The sequence below is a fragment of the Megalobrama amblycephala genome, unplaced genomic scaffold (genome assembly GCF_018812025.1).
Source record: "Megalobrama amblycephala isolate DHTTF-2021 unplaced genomic scaffold, ASM1881202v1 scaffold515, whole genome shotgun sequence".
NCBI classification, from domain to species: domain Eukaryota; kingdom Metazoa; phylum Chordata; class Actinopteri; order Cypriniformes; family Xenocyprididae; genus Megalobrama; species Megalobrama amblycephala.
Window position 1 is genome coordinate 39,402 of NW_025953429.1, and position 10,301 is coordinate 49,702.

Consider the following 10,301-nt stretch of genomic DNA (forward strand, 5'->3'; position numbering starts at 1 on the left):
TTTCTTTTGCAATTATTTTTTTTGCTTTATTTATTTATTTTTGCTCAATACTTTATTTTCCTATACTTTACTCTTTTGCAACAATATATGGCTTTAAATTGACTCCATAACCTTGTTTTCAAAGTTAGTATTGTGGCTTTATTTATGATCAGACACTTGTGTTATATTATTAACATTTTTCCAAAATCAAGCTCAAATGGAGTTAGGAGGTGTTTCACCAGTGAATGTTTTAGATTTCTAGATGTATGAGGCAGTAAGTGCAAGTTATCAACTTACAGGTCACAAAGGTTATTATTGCTATATGTGGGCACTTTGTTTTTACTGTCGTTTAATATATTTGACCAAAAGCTTGTTATAAAAGACAAAGTGTTACGCACAGGCTGTATTGGCAATGACTGACAGCAAATACCAGACAAAGACACTCTTCTCCTCAAACACACCTTTACACACATTGTGTTTTAAATAAAGAAAACACTGTCCTAATATAAAGCACCAGTTTTTTATTTACTCTTACACTGCAAACAAGCAGAGACAGCAGAGAATATAAGCGGCAGAGGTGTTTATGCATTCGTGCAAATACTGTCATAAAGTACTCACTCTTTCACTGCAGTGACAGTCATGCTGAGATCAAGTTCTTTTAATTCCAAACATAAATTCCCAATGTTTAGTAATAAAGCGTAAATGGGTTACAAAACTGAAGTTGTGTTAGTATTCATGTGTTAAAACAAATAGATGTGCAAATTCAACAGAACTGCATTGAAAATAATACTGATAACAAGGATGAAAATAAAAAGATAAACTTGATTAAATACATAAAATACTAGAGCACAATAGTATATTGAGAAATTCAGCTTGAATAATAAATTCTACAGGTGAATTTTTTCAGAAAAGTAACAGTCAGGATCGGCAGACTCATTCTGGCTCACAAGTGAATGTTGAGGAAAAGCAGTCATGTCGTTTTGCATCGGAAGATTTGTCTTGTTTTTTTCTTGACTGCTACTACAAGTGCTGAGGAAGGTCAGGAACACCGGTATGAACACAAGGCCATGGACGGCCCCGAACAGAATGACTAAGAACATGATTTTGAAGAAGGTCCTGAAGAGGTAGCTTTTGGCAGTCGAGAGCACCACCACTCCTGCGATAGTGGACACGGCCCCCTGAATGATGGGATAGCCCAGTTTAGTGAGGGCATCCGTGGCTTTCTCATTCACTGAGGATTTTTCACTCGACACAAAAGCATAGCATATGTGAGCAGAGAAGTCGACAGAAAACCCGATACAAATCACAAGATTAATCATGGATACGGAGTCTAAACTAACATCCCATAATGCCATGAATCCGGCCACTCCCACAATGACAGATGCGATAGAAATAGTGACCCAGAGAGAGCAGAGCGGGTTTGGGATCAACAGGAGTGAAATGACTAACATTACACATGTAGCGACCACTATGTTTTGGATTGTATTGCTGATGATGACGGCATATTGGTCGAAGTAGATGAAAGCAGCGTGGTACACTATCAGATCAACGGGCGTCTGCAGCTTCCCACATTTTTCTGCGGTTTCTCTAAATGCATTCAGCATGTTCTTCTCATCGACCGCTGTGCGGATGTTCACAGTCGGAATGAATATTCGTGATGCATGAATTTGACTGTTAGTGAAATTAACGTCTTGACTAAATCCAGACTGATTAAGAAATGCAGTTAAATAGCTTTTGAATTGCATTTCATCATCTAAATTGACACCTGGATTCTGTCCAAACTGCATGTATGCACTCAGCCAAGAAACAGGCGGAATGCCTGAACGAGCCATTGTCAGATTCTGAAAATTTTCCAAACACAAGTCGAGACTTTTGCGAGCAGTTGGGTTCCAGTACTGAAAGTCTTCATCCTTTATAACTAACATGACATTGGGACCGTAGGAAGAGAAGAATTCATCTTCTTTGTCATAGTAACTACCAACATATGAGCCGTCTGCTGCTAAATGTTTCAGATCTAGACCTTCCTGCATTTGGAAGCATCCATAGATACTCGCTGCCAAATACCCGGCATAGATCACACACACGAGCGTCTTAACCCACACTCTTGTCAGAAAAGGGCCGTAATACTTTTTAAAGAATGAATCCACTGGCATTTCGAATTCCTTCTGTGTGATTTTATCATACGCCCCACCGACACAACAACCTCCACCATCACCGGTGGCTTCTGGGACTTTCATGCAGGTCAGCCAGTGCCTGTTGCCTTTCTCTCTCCGTCCGTTTAGTGCGAGACACGCGCCGAAGAAGGTGATGTTGAAGATGTAGCAGAAGAGAAGAGCTGTGCTGGTGTACATGCAGAAAGACTGAACTGAGCGGAAGGGCGTCATGAGGCCGATGTAGAAAGCCATCACATCTGTCAGCGTGGTGATAGTGATGGACACGCCGGCCTCTTTATATGTTTCTGCTAAACGAACCTCAACAGCTTTATTAACTTCAGTCTTCTGCCAGCAGGAGATCATAATGAACATGTCATCAACACCAATACCTGGAGGAAAACAGAGACAGTGAGCATCAGCTGTGAGACACCTCCTACTGATGAAATGAATGAAATTACCAAGGATCAGAAAGGGAGCTGAGGCCCACGGTCATGGCAAACGGCATCCCGCAGAACAGCAGCAGTCCAAAGCTGGCCAACACGGCCAAACCAGCGGAGACGACGCCGAACGTGGCCACCCACACCTTCGTCCTGACACTGTCTAACCTGTGGAAGGAGATGAGGGATAAATGACATAACTAGTGCTAGAGACATGTGATGATGTGATTATTTTTAAGTTCTTTATACCTTGAACAAGACATAATTGAAATGGTAATGGCCAGGGAATACGTAACAGAGAAGAGGGGGATGATGGAGTCTGAGTTGGTCTCGAGCTCATTCTGTCTTGATACTGATGTAAAGTAAGACACATGGACCTGTAGAAATGAAGAAGAAGAAAAATACAATAATAAAACACTGTTCAGTATAATTACTGTATACATAAATGTGTTTCATTGAGTGGATTCACAATGCAGAACTAATTATTATAAGTTATGACAGGACATGACAAGGCAGAAAAATCCAACAAATATAGTTCATTATCTTGGTATATTTCAATTGCTGTACAAATTACTTTTGGTGCCTGACTTATTGGAGATGATTAGATTAATGTCATATGAGGTACATTTGCACATACATTGGTCATTAACAGGGCTTGACATTCAACTTTTAGTGGTTTTCCAAAGTTACAAGCCACTCAGCAATTTCACTGGCCACAACTTTGACATCGATACCATGGGGAAAATCTGCCATATAGATATTTTTAATATTATCTCATAATTTGGCAGCAGGTATATTAGGCTGCTGTCACTTTAAGACCTGATGCACGGATCCATTATACTGATACACATGCATTTTCTTTCTCAACTGTTTACGTTCACTTAAAGCAAAGCTGACTGTGTTTACGTGAATACTCACCAATATCAGCATTTTGACATTATTTTGTGTGTATTTGACTGTTTAAGCAGCAAAAAGAGCTCAATTGAGTGCTACGAGGCGGTTTATGCACACGCACTTATGGTGTGAGAACAAAATCTGCGGGAATGAGTAAAATTATGCGAAATAGGCGCAATTCAACACTGGAATTCAAGCCCTGTAACACCAACAATATTTATCCAGAGCAAATGAAATGAGTGAGTGAGAGGAGGGTTTGTGTGTCGTCTCGCTGTCGGAGAGATGAGAGAGAGCGAGAGCAGCTGGTATCGTGTGTCTGTTCTGTGGGAAATGAGTATTGGAAGCATTTCAGATATTTTAGTACAGACATGTATTGAAAAATCTTTGACAACACTATGTTGGATTAGGTTTTTTATTTCAAATGCCTTTTTAAAAGACTACAATATAATTCAACCTGCCGAAGTGGCTAGAAGGAGTTACACGAAGCCCTGCTGAAATCCACACACACTGTCAGTGTCAAACCCTGGTCATTAGGCATCTGTATGTTTAGATATAACTCACAAAATGTATTTTACTTACCGTTTTCTGCTCTGTAGCATTTGAGAGGAGTTTTAGAAAGCCATCAAGCCAGTCAGAGTTTTCTTTTGTCTTCTTCTCATCTAAGAAATAAAAAAGGCTGACCGCTTTGGCACTGATGATCTCTGAGCTATTTGGCTTTAGCTCCACACCGCCGATGGTTGTTCCCAAAAACATGCCATTATTCATTGGATATTTTATGTTTGAAGAAACGATTTCAGTAGCATTGTAATTTATAATGTCTAAAACCGCATTTGACATGCACCTTCCCTTTGTTTTGGCACAGAGCTTGTCAAAAGCGTTCAGTCCTGTCGATATACTTTTCACTCGTCTGTCTAGCTCTATAATGTCATTAAAAGCAGCTTCAGTTAATATATTTTCACCATGCAAGCCTGTGATGATCAAAGAGGCAAAAGTGCCTTCAGACACAAGCCGAAACTGAGAAAACTCTTCAGATTGTGGGAAATTTTCCACCACGATCGCCCTTTCCAACTTGGCAGGTCCATTGACAGGTATAAACTGTTCTTCAATATCATTGGCCTTCCTCTCCTGAAGAAACTTGAAACCACCTCCGAGGGAAGCAGCTACACATACAGCTGATAAAAGAAACACAAACGGATATCTACCAACAACACGACCAAGCTTTTCAAATGCCAGAGACAGAGGCCTCTCGATGCAGTCTGTTTTACACTTCGCCATCCTCTAGATTCACTTCAGCAGTCTCGTCCTGCACAGCCCCAGCAACACCAGATCCTCCTTGAAAACTGGTGAAGCTACAAAAAAAATAAAAAATAAAAAACTTTAATAAGTTGGCCACAAAAGTACAGGTCACGCAGACATCCCAAGTCTCCCGGAAGTTCCGGGAGTCTCCCGCATATTGATAGCGGCTCCCTGATGCCCGCAAATTAGTTAAAATCTCCCGGAATCTAGAGCGAGCTAGCGAGCAAGAGCGCGCATGCGAGACAGTTTCAAACCGTGCAGTGGTCTCAAACTACCGGCCCGCAACTGATCTCAAAAATAAAACATAATCTGGCCCGCTAAATTATTATTCTCTTGTTGTCTCATACCATATTCCACATGCAAAGAAAAAGTCGCCGTTCTAAGGGGACATTCACAGATATCGCGTCACATGAGCGGCCGCACCGCTTTCTCCTTCTTTTCAAAGCGCTTGCGCTCCCGTGGCGTCTGTCGTTGCTATGGAACCATGAACTACGCTCTCCACGGTTTCAGCAAAAGAAAAATGGATTTCTAGTCCTTGCAATAGCTCTACTACTATATTTATGGAGATAGAGCTATGATCAGTTCGGCTGAGCTTTCAATGTTGTTAAGGACATGTTGTTAAGGCCGAAGCTCATCGGTTGGTCCTTGTCACATGAAAAGTTGAGATGTTTTCATCTTGCCGTGGCATAAGCGCGCCTGGAAAAACGAGCGCGCCGCACCACATGCGCGTCCCGACTGCGTCGCTTCTATTATGAGCGCGCTTGCCTAAATTAAAGTAAAAGCACTCACGCAAGTCGCGACCGTCGATTTAAACCACCGAAACGCGTCCGATGCGCGTCAAGCGGCATCTTGGACAAATGTGGCTCAGCGCTGCATTGCATTTGTTCAGTACAGTGTTGTTCAGTGCAAGATTTTGATGTTATTTAAGCAAAAATAAAGTAAGGGAAAATATTTACACTAAAATGATAGAGACACTGCTGTTTAATTTTTTTTGTTACGAAAATATTTTAGAAATGAAATTTGAAGTAAATGAGAACTAATGCAAAGGAAAGTAAATTTTCAGAAATTCTGCATTTTCTTGTGCTTGAATATTAAAATGGCCCTCCTATGAGGTGTCAATCACAGCAACGGCCCCCGGCCAATGGTGTAGCGCGCGCACGGCAAAGAGGGAGATGGAGCGAGAGACCTTGCGTGTGTGTGCTAGTGTGCATGTGTGCGAAGCGCATGTAAGAGGGTTGAGGTTTCTGGAAAGTTGCTCAAATCTGTGAAGCAAGCAGCAACAAAAGTAAAAGGCATAGGAAGCGAGAGGAAGAGGAGGAGGGGGGGGGGGGGGTCTACCTCCCTGAAATGACTTTTTGCAGGTTGGGATGTCTGGGTCACGTCTGTGAGCAATTGCATAGCATAAATATAAACAGGGAAAAGGGTGTTGGTGTGTGTGTGTGGTCTGAAACAAATTAGATGTAAAGAATATTACAATCCTTCTGTGAAACTGCTACAGACACGGGCATTTCTAGGATTTAAACACATCAGGGCCGAAACATTAAGGGCTGGGGGCGGGTGATAAGATGACATGATTTGCAAGAGCAGTTTTTTTGTTGCAGTATATTGTTTATTGTTAAACACAAAGTAACACAAATTAATCATATGTAACTTTATTTACAACTCTCAACTGTCTCCATTCAGTTTCGCCTCATGTTTCTTACCCCTCTATCATTTCAGTCTTGGAGGTAAAAATAATAAAATAATAATAAAATAAATCTCTCTTGCATATGCAATCAGTTACTCCACGTAACACTATATATCTTTACTGCCATCTGCAGAGTTAAGCTTCAAAACTTGAAACAATAATTTTCCTATTACTAATTAAAACTGCTGAGGTCTATACACTGATTATATGTTTGTTATGACTGTTACAGCTAGAGATTAAACATTTTACATTTTATTTAGGCCAAACAGCACTAATATTCCTCCTTCTGGTTTTGAGATTTTGAACATAACTGCTGCTTTTTATGAAAGAGAAAGTCATTTGCTTCTTATGCTTTAGTGCTTTATCTTCTTTTAGAGCTGGCCGATATCTTACGGATCTAGATCTATATTGTATTTAGGGCTTGCATGGCCTGATGCTTACTTTTTTCCCAAGGAGCACATGTGCTCGTAAGTTGAAAAATTTAAGAAGGCTATTAGGGGCACAATGCAAATTTTTCAAATGTGTTTTAGCTTAACGACAGTTAAAAGTACACAAGGTTTTTAAATATTTCTGCTTCAAACTGTTTTTAATAATTATGTAATTATTTATAGTCCTACTTTAAACTATATATAGGCATGTAACGGTATCAAATTTTCATTTAACGATAATTGCTGACAGCTTTTATCATGGAAGCCTATATGGTATCATGTATTAAATTAGGTTAGAATAAAATATTGTCTTCCAAACAGGTTTGATAACTTTTTTCTTACAATAAAAAGAAACTCTGAACATTTAAGTATACAATAAAACAACACACACACACAAACACACACACACACATACATTATAAAGAAATCAAATCTAGAGTAATTGTTTAATTTATAACAGTAACATGTGTTTGTCTATTAACAGAACTTAGTGTACTCACATATTATTTTTATAAAGAAATATAGCCTTCATATAGCCTACTATAAACATAGAAACGATAAATGGAAAACACATCACCAAAGAATAAAACATACTTACAGGTTGTGGTGAAATGGCAACACGCCGGATAAAAGTTTTTCAGTGACAGATAGTCGAGCCTCAGAACCAGTTCGGGAATCAAAGTCTTTTTACGAATTAAATGTCATGAAAATGATTGAACGGTCTTGGCGACAATATCATGTATCTCTCACGACTTTATATCCCGCATAGAAGCATATATTGAGAGTTCAATTTTTTTTTATGAATAAATGATATAAATAATGTTAGTCATACGGTGATACGAGCAGCTGTACAGCCTATAGATACTGTATGACAGCTCGGGATTAAAAACACCCGCCGGTGAATTATACGAGCATCAGTCTGAGTGAATGCAGGCTAACAAGCAGAAATTAATTTCTTTATAGATTATACGACAGTAACTAGGAAAACAGACAAATCAGAAAAGGTAAGAAGCGACATTTGAGAAAAGAGCACATTAATCTAATAGCCGCAGTGGAACCAACCCCGCGTCACGTGGTTTCTGATCTGTTGCGCATCTGCTTTAGATATTCTAGGACAGGCTGAAATCACTCAGGCGTGTGTGTGTGTGTGTGTGTGTGTGTGTGTGTGTGTGTGTTCAATACTCATAGCGTTACTCCTACTGTGTGTGCTCTAACCAGATGGGTTAAACGCAGAGCACACATTCAGAGTGTGGGTTACGCCTTCACATCTCACTTTCACTTTCAGTTTCCCGACATAGAATGATATCATATTGTACAAATAAAAACATGCAAGATTTTCATCATAACATCACATCATCATAATAACATCAAAACCATTAACGTACACGTTTCTACTTGAACATGAGAAATAAACTTACTTTTCTTCACGCAGCTCTGAAGTTCAGACGCTCACCGTGACACCGCCTGTGCGCATCTGACAGGGAAAGTGTGTAGGAAATACATGTGCCCTCTAGTGGTTAAGTATCAAAGTGCAATTAAAGGGATAGACTTTCCTACACCCTTTTTGATTTTTTAAAGACAGAACAAGTAGCAAACATAGCATAGCATAAAATAGTGCAATACAAAATGTGACATTAATTGGTAACAGGGGGTCCAAATATTATATCATAATATTTTAAACGTTAATTTTTTTATTTTTTTTAAATTTCAGAGAAGACAAAACAATCAAATTCCACTATAAACACCTTAAACATTGGGGATGAATTTAAGCATTTTTATGTATGTAAAATTTTGCCAGTAATATAAATTAACAATTAATAAATGTATTCAAGTCCTTCGTTGACATTATTTTCATAATACAAAATAATATCCTTTAATGTAAAATTGTATTTAACTTTGGATAATTTTACAATAAAAAAAACAAACGAGTCAACAACTCTTTCTCACTTTTAGAGAAAGACCATAAATCATCAGTATCAGAGGATCTTGAAATGAATGATTTAACAGGGTAGATTGCTATTTCTTTAGTTGTATTATTAATACAATGTTTAAGGGGGATTAAATAATTGCTGAAGCTTTTATCATGGAAGCCTATATGGTATCATGTATTAAATTAGGTTAGAATAAAATATTGTCTTCCAAACAGGTTTGATAACTTTTTTCTTACAATAAAAAGAACTCTGAACATTTAAGTATACAATAAAACAACACACACACACACACACACACACACACAAAAACATTATAAAGAAATCAAATCTAGAGTAATTGTTTAATTTATAACAGTAACATGTGTTTGTCTATTAACAGAACTTAGTGTACTCACATATTATTTTATAAAGAAATATAGCCTTCATATAGCCTACTATAAACATAGAAACGATAAATGGAAAACACATCACCAAAGAATAAAACATACTTACAGGTTGTGGTGAAATGGCAACACGCCGGATAACAGTGACAGATAGTCGAGCCTCAGAACCAGTTCGGGAATCAAAGTCTTTTTACGAATTAAATGTCATGAAAATGATTGAACGGTCTTGGCGACAATATCATGTATCTCTCACGACTTTATATCCCGCATAGAAGCATATATTGAGAGTTCAATTTTTTTTTTATGAATAAATGATATAAATAATGTTAGTCATACGGTGATACGAGCAGCTGTACAGCCTATAGATACTGTATGACAGCTCGGGATTAAAAACACCCGCCGGTGAATTATACGAGCATCAGTCTGAGTGAATGCAGGCTAACAAGCAGAAATTAATTTCTTTATAGATTATACGACAGTAACTAGGAAAACAGACAAATCAGAAAAGGTAAGAAGCGACATTTGAGAAAAGAGCACATTAATCTAATAGCCGCAGTGGAACCAACCCCGCGTCACGTGGTTTCTGATCTGTTGCGCATCTGCTTTAGATATTCTAGGACAGGCTGAAATCACTCAGGCGTGTGTGTGTGTGTGTGTGTGTGTGTGTGTGTGTTCAATACTCATAGCATCACTCCTACTGTGTGTGCTCTAACCAGATGGGTTAAACGCAGAGCACACATTCAGAGTGTGGGTTACGCCTTCACATCTCACTTTCACTTTCAGTTTCCCAACATAGAATAATATCATATTGTACAAATAAAAACATGCAAGATTTTCATCATAACATCACATCATCATAATAACATCAAAACCATTAACGTACACGTTTCTACTTGAACATGAGAAATAAACTTACTTTTCTTCACGCAGCTCTGAAGTTCAGACGCTCATCGTGACACCGCCTGTGCGCATCTGACAGGGAAAGCTGTGTAGGAAATACATGTGCCCTCTAGTGGTTAAGTATCGAAGTGCAATTAAAGGGATAGACTTTCCTACACCCTTTTTGATTTTTTTAAAGACAGAACAAGTAGCAAACATAGCATAGCATAAAAT

At 38.6% G+C, this 10,301-nt stretch overlaps 1 pseudogene; it reads right to left on the reverse strand.

The window, feature by feature from the left end:
* Positions 1-459: 459 nt before the first annotated feature.
* On the reverse strand, positions 460-10,098 carry LOC125261865 (annotated as a pseudogene).
* Positions 10,099-10,301: the final 203 nt, after the last annotated feature.